Source organism: Microcaecilia unicolor, chromosome 11, assembly GCF_901765095.1.
Source record: "Microcaecilia unicolor chromosome 11, aMicUni1.1, whole genome shotgun sequence".
NCBI lineage: Eukaryota > Metazoa > Chordata > Amphibia > Gymnophiona > Siphonopidae > Microcaecilia > Microcaecilia unicolor.
In genome coordinates this window covers 101,587,308-101,600,956 of record NC_044041.1, presented here as the reverse complement: position 1 = coordinate 101,600,956, position 13,649 = coordinate 101,587,308, and the positions used below count along the sequence as shown (strand labels likewise).

Here is a 13,649-nt window from a genome sequence, read left to right as displayed (position 1 = left end):
ACTTTGAAATGTAACAAATTATAAAATTGATCACGGTAACAGCTGTGCTCTTAAGGCAGCAGTTCACCAGTCAAACAAGTAAGTTATGTGACTCTAATTAGATTCAATCTTTCACAGCTCTCTAGAAAGGCAAATTGGCTCATGCATGGTAGTTCTGATGCCATAGCAACCTTGCAGCTTTAGCTTACTTTAGTTTTCGTTGGGTGCAGTGTAATCTTCTGCCCTATCGAGTTGTAGGTAAGGAGGACTGGCCTCAGCTCTAGTGACACCCTAATAAAGCAGTCCTTTCAGGAGACCTGAAGAGGAGCGGGCTAATTATGGGTACAAACCCCCCCCCCCCCCCCCCCCCCACACTCTCAAGAAGATGTGAGCATCAACACTGGCATTAGTTTTGAATTAAATAAAATAAAACAAAAACATTGTGGGTACTGTGAACTGGAGTGAGCACTTGCAGGTCTTGCTGCAGACCCATCCCCTTCTCCCATATATCCAATGAGAACCCAAGCAAACAGAGAAACATGATAACACTGCCACCTGAACATTAAGGGAGGCTAGTGTCAAACCTTTTTTGAGTCCCTCATGTAAAGCGGACAACATCTGACTCACAGACACCTTAAATGGCAAAATCTTTTTTGAACCCTCACCAGTCAGTATTCTGATCAAGCACAAAGGCCATAATATTCCTCAAGAAGAAACCCAGAGTCAGAAAATCAAATCTGAAACATCAGCCAAGGCAAATCTCCTGGTGGAACTCATGGCTTTGATACATTAAACACCAAAATATACACAAACTAAAACCCCCCACTCTTACCAAGAAAAATCTTGCATATGTGCACTGGAAATATAGGACAGGATCTAGACTTGTCTAGAGGGACTAAAGAAAAGAAAATTAGCAGATAAAATCTATGCACTAATCGCACTGAGGTGAACACCTACAGAGTTGGTTTACAAACTAGACTCAGAGGTACAGGAGGTTCTCAAGCAGTTTTTGTGTTGGACAAGAGAGGGGATCTAGGACCTTGCCCTCACAGCTGACAGCAAGCCCATTTAAAAGTATAACACCTCTTAGTAGGACCTTTCTTGGAAGCAAAGAGGATACTGGAGACTCCCTGAGGCAGATATAAGGATTCAAATTCTACGCTCTCAACATCAAGACCATGAGGGCCAGGGACTGGAGGCTGGGATGCAGAAGAAACCCCTCATTCTGTGTGAAGAGCCGGAACAGTACAATCTCCATAGTTCTTTGGAGAACTGCAGAAATAGAGGTAACCAGATCTGCCTTGGCCAATAAGGTGCAATAAAGATCATGGTTCCCCGGTCCTGTATGAGTTTCAGCAAAGCCTTTCCTATTAGAGTGGTAGGAGGATACGCATACAGAAGACCCTTTCCTCAATGAAGAAAGGCATCTAACGCTAGTCTGCTGTGAATCCTGAGTCTGAAGCAGAACTGAGGAACTCGATTGTTGAGATGGGTGACAAAAGGATCCACCAAGGTGATGCCCCAGTCTCAGAGGACTCTGCGGGCTATGTCCATGCTGAGAGAACATGTGTGTGGTTGTATCACTCTGCTGAGCCTGTCTGCCACACTGTTGTCTTTCTCTGCTAGGTATGTAGCGTGGAGAACTGGTTGCTCACTGTCATATTCTGACTGCTTCCTGACACTAGGGGTAGGATCCTGTACCCCCCTGCTCGTTGACATAAGACACTGCAACCTGATTGTCTGTTTGAATTAGTATTATTTGGTTCACTAGCCAATCCCTGAATGCCTTTAGAGCAGTTCATTTATTTTATTTATTTATTGTATTTGTACCCCACATTTTCCCACCTCTTTGCAGGCTCAATTAAGAAAAATAAAATGATCTATTAAATAAATTGGAATATCTCCATGGACAGCCCTAAAGGTTAATAATACCAAAACTTTAAATTGCAATCTAGCTTCCACTGGTAACCAGTGTAACTGTGACATGAAAGGAGAAATGGAGTCAAATTTACCTACCAAAAAGATAACTGTGGCATTTTGTATCCTCTATAGCTTCATAATTAAATATTTTGTGCAGCCTATATAAATAGAATTGCAATAACCCAATAATGGCAGAATTAAAAACTGCACCACTGAACCAAAAAATCTTTGGGTCAAAATATTTACAAATAACCTGAAGTTTTTTTTTTTTAGTAAAAAGAAGGATTTACTGACCACCTTATTAACTTGGGCATTGAAACAGAGTTGGCTATCTAGTTCTATGCTTAGAACTCTTGAGATTATATCAAGGGATATATATTAAATGTGCCTAACTTAATAATACGATTATCTCTTGGATAGGCTACAGGACCAATCCAAAGAAATTTAGTTTTTTCCTTACTTAAATTCAACCTAAATGAACATACCCAATCCTTAACTGCCTGTAAGCAATGCAACATATTAAGCTCATGAGAAGAATTACTTGGTGTAAATGGTACTAATACTGTGATGTCATCTAAATATATAAATAAAACTGCAACTGAAGTGATTCTAAATAGTCTGATAACGGTTTCATAAGAATGTTAAACAATGTGGGCAAAAGGGGAGACCCCTGAGGGATTCCACATACCACATCCCAAGGATCAGAATAATCACCCTGCATTTTCACCCTATATGATCTAGTAAGAAAACCCTGAAACCAAGATAGTACTGGGCCCTTGATCCCTAATAAGTCAAGGAGCAAAAGCATGATATCGTGGTCTACTAGGCTAAAAGTGCTGAACAAGAAAAATTAAATGATGATAAAACTTTGGCTCAGTCATTTCTGGCCAGACGTAACCTGAGAACAGACCATGGTCTCAGTGCTAAAACTCTGACGAAAACCTGATTGAGATCCATGCAGTAATTGAAATTTATCAAAAAACAAGTTCAACTTATCTGTTACCCAGCCTTCCATCACCTTGATAAATAATGGGATGGATGCAACAGGTCACATTAGATACAACACTTTTAGTATTTTCCAGTATTGGTGTCAAATATGCCACTACGGGAAGTACAAGAGCTACAAAGTTGTAACTGTTATATTTACACTACCATATTTTTCGGACTATAAGACGCACTTTTTTCCCCCCAAATTGGGAGGAAAATGGGGGTGCGTCTTATAGTCGGAGGTAGATTTTGGTTGCTGCAGGCCGCCCGCCCTCCGAGTTCGGGATTGCAGTCCATTCTCGGCGGCCATTTGATCTCGCCGAGACCGTCAGGCTGCATACAGGAGGGATGGAGAGCATGCGCGCTGGGCAGGAAAGAGGGGGGCTCTTTCCTGCCCCGACGTCACTAGACCACCAGGAAGATCGCGGTGAGTAGGGGAGAGGTGGTGACAGGGCCGGGGGGGTGGGGGGGGGTGAGGTAACCCTGACGGCGATCCTAACTTGGAGGGAGGGATTCGGACAAGACGCACCGGAGCAGCACCTAGGTTTTAGAGGAGGGACAAAAGGAAAAAAATTTTTTTTCCTATTTCCCTCCCTCTAAAACCTAGGTGCGTCTTATGGTCCGGTGCGTCTTATAGTCACGAAAAATACGGTAGTTAGTCAAGAAGCAATAAAACTAGGACTAGGAGATCTCATAACATGAGAAGGGCAGCTGTCCAAAGAAGAATAAGATAATGAAAACTATTGTTTTGGGGAAGGAATTTAGAATGGGTCTCGGTGTCAAATTGGATTGAATTGTCCACCATAGTAGAGACTTTTCCAGCTCTGGTTTGAAAGAGATGACATTCGCAAGGTTCCCTCTGGTTTGATCCCACTGGGAAGAAAGGGGTCTATTAAGCAGGTCTCAAATGGAGGCATGCTATGGGAGTGACATGTACTGTGGAGGCCATGTGGCCCAGTAACCTCAACATCTGCCATGCTGTGATCTGCTGGCTGCTGCAAACCTGAGTGGTGATAGCTACGAGTGCATCACCTTCTGCTGAGGAGGTAGGGTCAAGGTTGTACTGTGGTCTAGCAGGGCTCCCATGTATTCCAACTGTAGGACAGGGTGCAGATAGAACTTTGGCTAGTTAAAACACACAAAGTCTCTGCATTGATTCTTGGAACCTGCCTATTTTGTGCTCCTGATCAGCCAATAGTCCAGATAGAGAAATACCTGAACTCCCACTCTGTGTAGCGATGCGGCAACTATGGCAAGGCATTTTGAGAATACTCTGGGAATGGACGCGAGGCCAAATGCCAAGACAAAGTATGGTAGTGGTGTTTCCCTACTTTAAATCTGATATGCTTGGGAATATCTGAATCTGGGTATATGCATCCTTTAGGTTCAGAGAGCATAGCCAATCATTTTGCTGAATCATGGGAAGAAAGGTGCCCAAGGAAATCATTCTGAATGTCTCCTTCACTAGATAGTTGTTCAGGGCCCATAGATCTAGGATGGAACGAAATCCTCCCATTTTCTTGGGCAGAAGAAAATATTTGGAATAGAATCTCTTTCCTTCTTTCCCTGGTGGAACAGGTTTGACCACATTGCCTTCTAAAAGGGCAGAGAGTTCTTCTGCAAGCACTTCCATATGCTGAAAGTTGATGTAAGATGCTCTCAGTGGGAAATTTGCCAATGTAGTCCATAACCTACCTAGTCTATTTGAAGAGATCAACTGTCTGAGGTTACAAGGGGCCACCTTTCTTGGTAAACCTTCAGCCTCCTTCCTACTGGCAGGTCATCTGGGACAGGCACTTTGATTGTAGCTATGCTCTCATGGAGCCAGTCAAAAGCTCATTCTTTGTTTTGACTGAGGAAGCAGGCTGGGGTTTCTGAAGGTGGCTGTCGCAAAGGACGGGAGTGCTGAGGGTGGGCCTGTTGCTGTGGCTGGGAAGGAGTGAACCTATGCCTTTGAGAGTAGGTTCCTCTTTGAGGCCCATCAGAAAACCCCAAAGAAGTGGAGGAGGCAGAAGGAAGAGGCCAAGCGAAGGACTTAATGGTGTCAGTATGCTTTCTGATGAGCTCAGCAACCTCTCCACTTTGTCCTCAAAAAGATTATCCCTCAGCACAGGAACTCCACTAACCTCTCCTGAACCGCAGGTTCCTGGTCAGAGACACTCAGCCATAGGAGTCAGCACATCCCTAGACACAAGGCACAGAGTCTGTACATCACATCAAAAGTGTCAAATGTACCTCTGGTCAAATACTTCCTGGACTCATGCTTTTTTGGCCAGCTGGTGAATCTTTGCAGCTTGCTCTGCAGATAGAGTGTCCCGCAAAGTCAAACATATTCTGCACCAGGGACTTTAGTAGAGGCTCATGTACAGCTGGGTAAGCCTGAATGCGTGAAGCAAGCACTGAGGCCAGATAAACCTGTCATGTTTGAAGTAGGTGAGCCCTTAGGTTGCAGTTGTTTACGCTACCCACCTGGCCCAAAGTCGTGGCAGACGAGTCTCACACCAGCGGAGGCAAGCCCAGAGGGTGGTTATTAGAAGAGCCTTTGGGGGCTGGCCTGACAGAGTAAGGGTCAGGAGACAACCCTTAAGAGGGCCCTTGAGGGATGACTTGATGAGGTCAGGGACAGGGAGAAGCAGAAACCAGAAGGCACGGTGGCCAGGGATAGCAGAGGACGCAGACAGATTCAGACTGGAACAAGATGGAGGGCACAGACTGGACTGGGGCTGGAACAATGTGAAAGGCAAAGCAGGAGAGACACACTAAAAAGAACAGAACAGGACTGGAGATGGATCAAAGGGACAAAGCTGGAGACCACTGGAACAAGGCTGAAGATGGGCAACAGGAACGAGGCTAGAAACAACTGAAACAAGGCAGGGTCCAAAGACCATGAAGTGATTACATCAGCCAGCACCCTCTTGCTGGGCTATAAAGGAAGTGCAGGGTTTCCAGGAAGAAAAGCAGATTCTTCTTGGCACGGACTGCTGCTGGAGAACATGGAAAACAGGTGAGGGCAATGACAAAACTTCTCTGCTAAAACAGTCCAGCATCCAAGACTCTTTGCCTGGGGGAGCCGAGGCCCTTTGAGAATGGATTCAACCACCACAGAGTGGTGGGGCAGCTGGACTTTCTCAAATCCAGGAGCCTTATAGATTCTGTAAATAGAATTGACCTTCTTTGGAACCACCTGCACAGAGAGCGGGGTCTCCAAGTTCTTCATCTGTCCATCCTGGAGAACTCTGTGAAGGGGATACAGTCACATCTTCTCTAGGTGGAGAATCATAGTCCAGGATGGTAAACAATTCCACCCTGGGCTTGTCCTCCAACTCCAACTTAAATGGTATGGCTTCCACAATTTCCCCGACAGAGGCTGTGAAGGAGAGTTCCTCGGGTGGGAATTTTCCTTTCTCCTGAGGGGAAGAGTCAGATGGAATGCCACAGGATCCTCACCAGACTCCCATGAACGGTCTGACTCAGACCCAGCAAAATACTCCTCATGGAGGTAACAGTCTGCACCTGCCTCGGTCTCTTGGTGTGATATCCATGCCTCAACACCAGGCTTCCTCCCTTGATGTCAAAAGCATCACTGCATCAGTCAACATTGGCCCTGATGCCCGGCGAGGAACTGGTGTCAATGATCGCTCAATAGGCGGGTCATTGGCCTCAAGGCCAGAGTGGACCAATGCTACGGCTGATGCAAGCATCCTCGATGCCTATGCACTTTGATGCAGCAAGCCCATCAGATCTTCTCTGAGCATGGCCCGGAACCATTCATCAAGGGCATGCATCGATGAAGGCTGGGTTGAAGTTAGAATGAAAACAGCCTACAAACTTCTTGGTGCCGAGTCGGAAGCAATGTCCTGGCTGCATGGAAAATGCTGCATCTGCATGGCAACTACCGAGTAGGAGTGGTCCCTCTCAGTACCAATGCTTCTCAGGTGCGGGCAACACTGATGCCCCAGAGCTCCCACCACTATGCTTCAAGGAGGTCTGATGCTGATGCTTCTTTGCCATCAAGGGATCCCAATGCCAAGCATTGAGCAAAGGCAAAGAAGAGGATGTCAAATCACACACCTGCTCGGTATCGGGTCCAATGTTGACTAGTCTCAGGGTTCTACTTTAGTGCCCAATGTCAAGGTAGGCAGAGACCTTCTTGATGCCAGTGCATATCCAGTATCCGAAGTAGTTTGAGCAGCCATTGAGATCAATGGTTCAGATACAGACATCGATGGACAAGAGTTAGCATCAAAAAGTTTCTTGTGCTGGATAGCTTTCTGGTTCCTTTTCTGCATACACAAAGAACACAATTAGAGGCCTCACGGTCTGGGCCCAGGCATCAACTATGGGGATCAGTCCCAGAGAACAGCATGTTGCACAGGGTACAGTGCTTAAAGCCACTAGGAACGTTTTGGACATGAAAGATAAAATTGCTGATGCAAAATCAAACAGCTCAATGGTGAGGGTTAAGGACTCACCTGTGCTAAAAAAAAGGGTGATGTAACTCAGCTAATTCTCGGGCCTAAGAGGGCCTCAGAAGCCGGAAAAAAATCCTCAGACACATTGAAAAGAGATCACCAACGTGACGTCTCTGCTCCGTGAAAAAAAACAGACTGATGGTCCCAAGCTCACAAGTTGGCATGAAGCATCCCACATGTGAATGGTGGGCGCTTCCAAAGCCTCTTTAAGCCATATTACGTTGGGCAGCATCCGCACTGGGGATCCGTCGGATGACATCACCCACATGTGAGAAATCAATGTCCTCCTTGTCCTCAGAGAAACATGGATTCAATTGCTTCTTTAATCCACTGAACAGTAGACTTAGAAGCTGCTTCATTTTCTCTTCTGCCCTCGAACAGCTGGGACCACTGCTATTTAATATATTTATGGGAATAACTAGGGTAATTAAATTGGTTGATGACAAAAAGTTATTCAAAGCTGTTAAATTGCAAGAAGATTATGAAAAAAAAATTGCAAGAGGACCTTATGAGAGATTGGACGTCCAAATGGCAGATGACGTTTAATGTGAGCAAGTGCAAAGTGATGCAGTGTGGGAAAGAGGAACCTGAACTATAGCTACATGATGCAAGGTTCCAACGTTAGAAGTCACCGCCCAGGAAAAGGATCTAGATGTCGTTGATGACCACGTTGAAACCTTCTGCTCAGTGTGGCAGCTGCAGCCTTAGAAGGAAAATATAATGTTAGGAATTCTTAGGAAAGCAATAGAAAACAAAAATGAGAATGTTATAATGACTTTTTATTGCTCCATGGTATGACTGCACCTCAAATACTATGTGCAATTCTGGTCACCGCATCTCAAAAAAGATATAGCAGAAATAGAAAAGGTACAGAGAAGGGTGAAAAAAAATGATAAAAGAGATGGGACGACTTCTATATGAGGAAAGGCTAAAATGGCTAGAGCTCTATATCTTGGAAACAGCTGAGGGGAGATATGATAGAGGTCTATAAAATACTGAGTCGCAGGGCCACCGAAAGGGGGGAGTGGAGGGGGGGAGGCAGGATTCCCCTGGGCCTGGCCTCCAAGGGGGCCCAGTGCTGACGCCTCTCTCTCTGTCCTGCTTCTGATGGACCCGGGTGATCGCGTCCAGCAGGAGGAGGAGAAAGAAAACTCCGGCGTCGGGCCCCCCTTAGATGCTGGGGAGGAGCAGATACAGGGCTTTGGGACCTCTTTTCTGGCTGGTGGGGAACCCCAGGCCCCACCAGCAGAAGCCTTCCTCCAGCACTATTCTTCACTCAGCCGCATTACCTGTTCTGAGGCTGCTTTTCCCCCTCACGTCGCACATGCTCAGTTTTGATGAAATTGAGCATGTGCGATGTGAGGGGAAAAGCAGCCTCAGGGGCAGGACAGGCAATGCGGCAGAGTGAAGAACAACGCTGGAGGAAGGCTTCTTATGCAGGCGGGTCCTGGGGACCCCCGCCAGCCAAGGTATGTGGAATTGCGGCTGGAGGGGGGGGAAGGTGGCAGCAACTTTGGCAATCCTGGGGAGGGGGGGCAGGGGCGACCCTGCCCAGGGTCTGATTTAGTCTCTCAGCAGCCCTGCTGAGTGGAGTGGAACTGGTAGATGTGAATCGCTTCTTTACGCTTTCTAAAAATACTAGGACTAGAGGGGGCACGTAATGAAACTACTAAGTAGAAAATTTAAAACAAACTGGATAAAATTTTTCTTCACTCAACGTGTAATTAAACTCTGGAATTTGTTGCCAGAGATTGTGGTAAAATCAGTTAGCTTAGCAGGGTTTTAAAAAAAAAGGTTTGGACAATTTCCTAAAAGAAAAGTCCATAAGCCATTATTAAGATGGGACCTTAGGAAATCCACTGCTTATTTCAGGGTAAGCAACAAAAATCTGTTTTACCTCTTTTGGGATCTTGCCAGGTATGTGTGACCTGGATTGGCCACTGTTAGAAACGGACTACTGGGCTTGATGGACTTTTGGCCTGTTCCAGTATGGCAACACTTACGGTCCTATGAAAAAACAAACATACAAATCTGTCAGTCCACCAAAACACCTCTCTCTCTAAAAAGATGATACCAACTTTGAAAGAAAAGAAGGAACTGGCTGAATCACCATTTTTTCTTTATTTTTATGTTTATTAAAATTTGATAAAATCACCCTTATTGTGAAACAAATCAAAGCAAGAAAGAAATCCATTAAAATATAGGACAGAAAACAGCAATCACTCAACAATGTCATCTTGAAAGAATTAAGAAGAACCTGCCTGTCAAACTCATTAGCCAACTCCGGCAAACTCTGTAATAATTAAAAGCAATCAAAAGCTGTTGCAAAAAGTGAAGACACTTGCTGTAGCAGGTATTCTCCAAGGACAGCAGGCCTTATATTCTCACACATAGGGTAGTGCAATCCCATGTTGCCCGGTTCGGAGCTTATGACAAGCTGAAAAGAGTTCTATAGAACGAGAGACATGTTACACTGTGCATGCGAGAGCACAGTTACCGCAGTACACTACTACAGAATAGGTGACAAAAAAAAAAATGAGACACCTCCAAGGGGAGGTGGGAGGGTTGTGAGAAAATAAGGTCTGCTGTCCTGAGAGAATACCTGTTACAGGTAAGTATCTTCGCTTTCTCAGTGGACAAGCAGGCCTATGAATTCTCACACATGGGAATCCCTAGCTACCAGGCTCACCAAAAACAACAAGCATTGGGCAACTGAGCCTCGCAAAGGCGAGGACATAACAGAAATCAACCTGAAACTATATACAACTATATGAGAGTGCAGCCTGGAACAGAAGAAAAAGGGCCTAGGGGGGAGGAGTTGGATTCCAGACCCCAAATGGATTTTGCAATACTGACTATCCAAACCGACTGTCGCATTGGGTATACTCCTCAAGGCAGTAGTGTGATGTGAATGGGTGGACCAAACACCACGTTGTAGCCTTGCAAATTTCTTCAATAGAGGCTGACCGCAAGTGGGCTACCGATGCAGCCATAGCTCTGATATTGTGAGCCTTGACATGACCCTCCAGGGTCAGCCCAGCCTGGGCATAAGTGAAAGAAATGCAATCTGCCAGCCAAATTAGAGATTGTGTGTTTCCCTAATGGTGACCCCCATCCTGTTGGATTAAAAGAAACAAAAAGTTGGGTGGTTTGTGGGTCTTACTCCGCTCTATGTAATAGGCCAATGATCGCTTGCAGTCCAAAGTGTGAATGGCGCTCTCACCAGGATGGGCATGAGGTCAGGGAAAAAATGTTGGAAAGACAATCGACTGATACAAATGGAACACCAACACAACCTTACGCAGGAACTTAGGGTGCGTGCGGTGGACCACTCTATTGTGATGCATTCACTACTAAGGCCTGAAGCCTGCAAGCTGAGGTGACAGCCACCAAGAAAATGACCTTCCAGGTCAAGTTCTTCAGATGAGGAATCCAGTGGCTCAAAAGGAGCTTTCATCAGCTGGATGAAAACGATGTGGATGTTTGACAGGTGGCTTTGACAAGAGCAAACCTCATATGAAGCAAACTACTACAGGCTGTCCAGAGATGGACTTACCCTCTACATGTTGATGATGTGCTAATTGCACTAAGGTGAACTCTTACAGAGTTGGTCTTGAGACCAGACTCGGAGAGGTGCAGAAGGTATTTAAGAAGGGTGTGTGTCAGACATGAAATAGGATCTAGGGCCTTGCCTTCAAACCAGATGGCAAACCTCCTCCATTTAAAAGTAACATCTCTTGATGGAATCTTTCATGGAAGTGTTGGAGGAGGCGGAAGGCCTCCAATTATTTATTTAATATACAGAATTCCTCATATTTTTGGACAGAGAGAAATGGAGATTTCTCTCCTTCTAATCATGGGAAAGAGCTTCTGGAATAGCAATTCTCTCTCTACCACCCCCCCCCCCCCCCTTGCCAAGTCAGGTAATTGAACCTGATTGCCCACGATCTCTCCCACTGTATATGGTCAGGCCTAAGGGAATTCAGGAGATAGAATTCTTCCCCATGTCCTTTGAAGCCCTTTGAGGTAAGGCCACTTCAAAGTACAAGAGAGAAAGGCCCTTTTTTGTTGTAACTATAAGAGGACATAACACATAACACCTTGTAGAAGACTTCTTTTTCTGAAGGACAATAAGATCAAACACTATATCTCCCTGACAGACAGATCTCTGGAGCCAATAGCAATAGTTCTATTACGCAACTCTTTGAATCTATGTTATGACATAAACACAGGGTATGAGCTGACAGAGAGAAATGTAACACCTCTAGAAGGAAGCAGTTTTAACTCTTGTCTTTAGAATAAGAATGACCTGGGCTGTAAGAAGCTTGAAACATATCACCTCTATAGGAAAGTAATTAACTCTTGCCTCCTCTTTTTAGAATTAGAATAAAAATAAGAATAAAGGGAAATACTAAGATAAAAGATCAAAGGTTCTGACAAATAGATTCTTTTATGGGAAAACTGTAATATGAAGATAAGGATCAAAAGCATCTTGTCACTTCTAACAACAGGACAAATGCACCTTCTGAAGAAAATGTAAACATATGCTATGTATTTCTTTGTTAAACAAAGGAAATCCTGACTGACTGTAAGATGCTAATTAAGGAGGGGAGAAGTCCTCCCCTCCCTCTTGCTCTCTGTACTGTAAGGAAAGAAACCCTATTTAAACCTTTTGTAAGGCAGGAACGATGAGCAGTGTACATCTCTTTGGCTCCCAAGCCAGGGAGTCTGAAAGAATGTCCTGACCCCATTTTCCTTGTATTTCAATTTCTGTAATATGCTCTTCTTTCTATTTTGATCTGTATCTATTCTATTTCTTATTTTTGTCCTAATTCTGGATAAAGAATAAACTTGTGTTTTCCCCCAAAGGAAGCTTCCTTGCCTCTTTTCTCTTGTTATTGTTTTAATAGGCTTAAACCAGCTGTCCGTGTTTCTAAGATAACAGTTGAGAGGATTTGTCTGCGTAGTACTGCTGGCCTGATTGGACTCCGGGGCGCAAGAACAGGCGCAAACAAAAGCCAGCAAGACCTGGGAAACACCTTCCGGCAGACCCAAGGAAACTCTAGGCTCTCGACATCCAGGCTGAGGGACAGAGACTGAAGGTTGGAAGCCATCTGATGCAAGTTGTCATGGGCTGGAGCCTAGAACAGAATTGAGGGACCTTGTGATTGATGTGAGTGGCAAAGAGATCCACCGAGGGGGTACCCCATGCTTGGAAGAACTCGCAGGCAACGCCCAAGTTGAGAGACCACTCGTGGTTGCATAACCCTACTCAGTCTGTCGGCCAGGCTGCTGCTTTTGCACGCCAGATAAGTGGCATAAAGGAGCATACCATGCTTGAGAGCCCAATGCCACATCTGAATGGCTTTCTGACACAGAGGGTATGATCCGGTGCCTCCCTGCTTGTTATTGTAATACATTGCAACCTGATTGTCCGTTTGAATTAGGATAATGTGGTGAGACGGCCAATCTCAGAAAGCCTTTAGAGCGTTCTAAATAGCACTTTGAGGGTGAAGTCCATCTACATGGGCTCCCCAACCAAGGCGAGATACATCTGTCGTCAGCACTTTCTGCAGCTGAAGAATTTGGAATGGGAGTCTAGAGTCAAACTGGACTGAATGGTCCACCACAACAGGGAGTGAGTCAGCTCTGGGGACATTCGAATGACATCTTCCAGGTTCCCGGTGGGTCCACTGAACAGTTCTCATGTGATGACATGTCATGGGCATCACAAACTGTGGATGCCATGTAGATGCCATGTATTCCTACAACCTCAACATGTCGAGCTGTGACCTGCTGAGAGGTGTGAACCCAAGAAGCCAGTGTGACTACTGCATCTGCTCTCAGCCCCAGGAAGAAGGTTCAAACCTTCTGCATATTGAGCAGGGCTCCAATGAACTCCAATTGCTGGGCAGCATATAGATATGATTTGGGGTATTTTAAAACGAACCTTAGTAGTTCAAGCAACCGAATAGTCCTCTGCATTGACACCTGAGCACTGTCCTCCGACATGCCCTTCACCAGGCAATCATTGAGATAAGGGAACACATGGACTCCTAGTCTGCGTAGCAATTCTGCGACTACTGCTAAGCATTTGGTAAAAACCCTGGGAGCGGACGCGAGGTCAAATGGCAACATGCAGTACTAGAAGTGCTGTGTTCCCAACCAAAACCATAGATACTTCTGGTAGGCTGGAAGTATCAGGATGTTTGTATATGAATCCTTTAAGTCCAGAGAGCATATCCAATTGTTTATCTGAATCATGGGGAGAAGGGTGTCCAGGGAAACCAT

At 45.3% G+C, this 13,649-nt stretch overlaps 1 protein-coding gene across 1 annotated transcript in view; it reads right to left on the bottom strand.

Annotated features, from left to right (window-relative positions):
- RFX2 (regulatory factor X2) overlaps positions 1-13,649 on the bottom strand; it is a 582,894-nt gene that overhangs the window by 119,954 nt on the left and 449,291 nt on the right.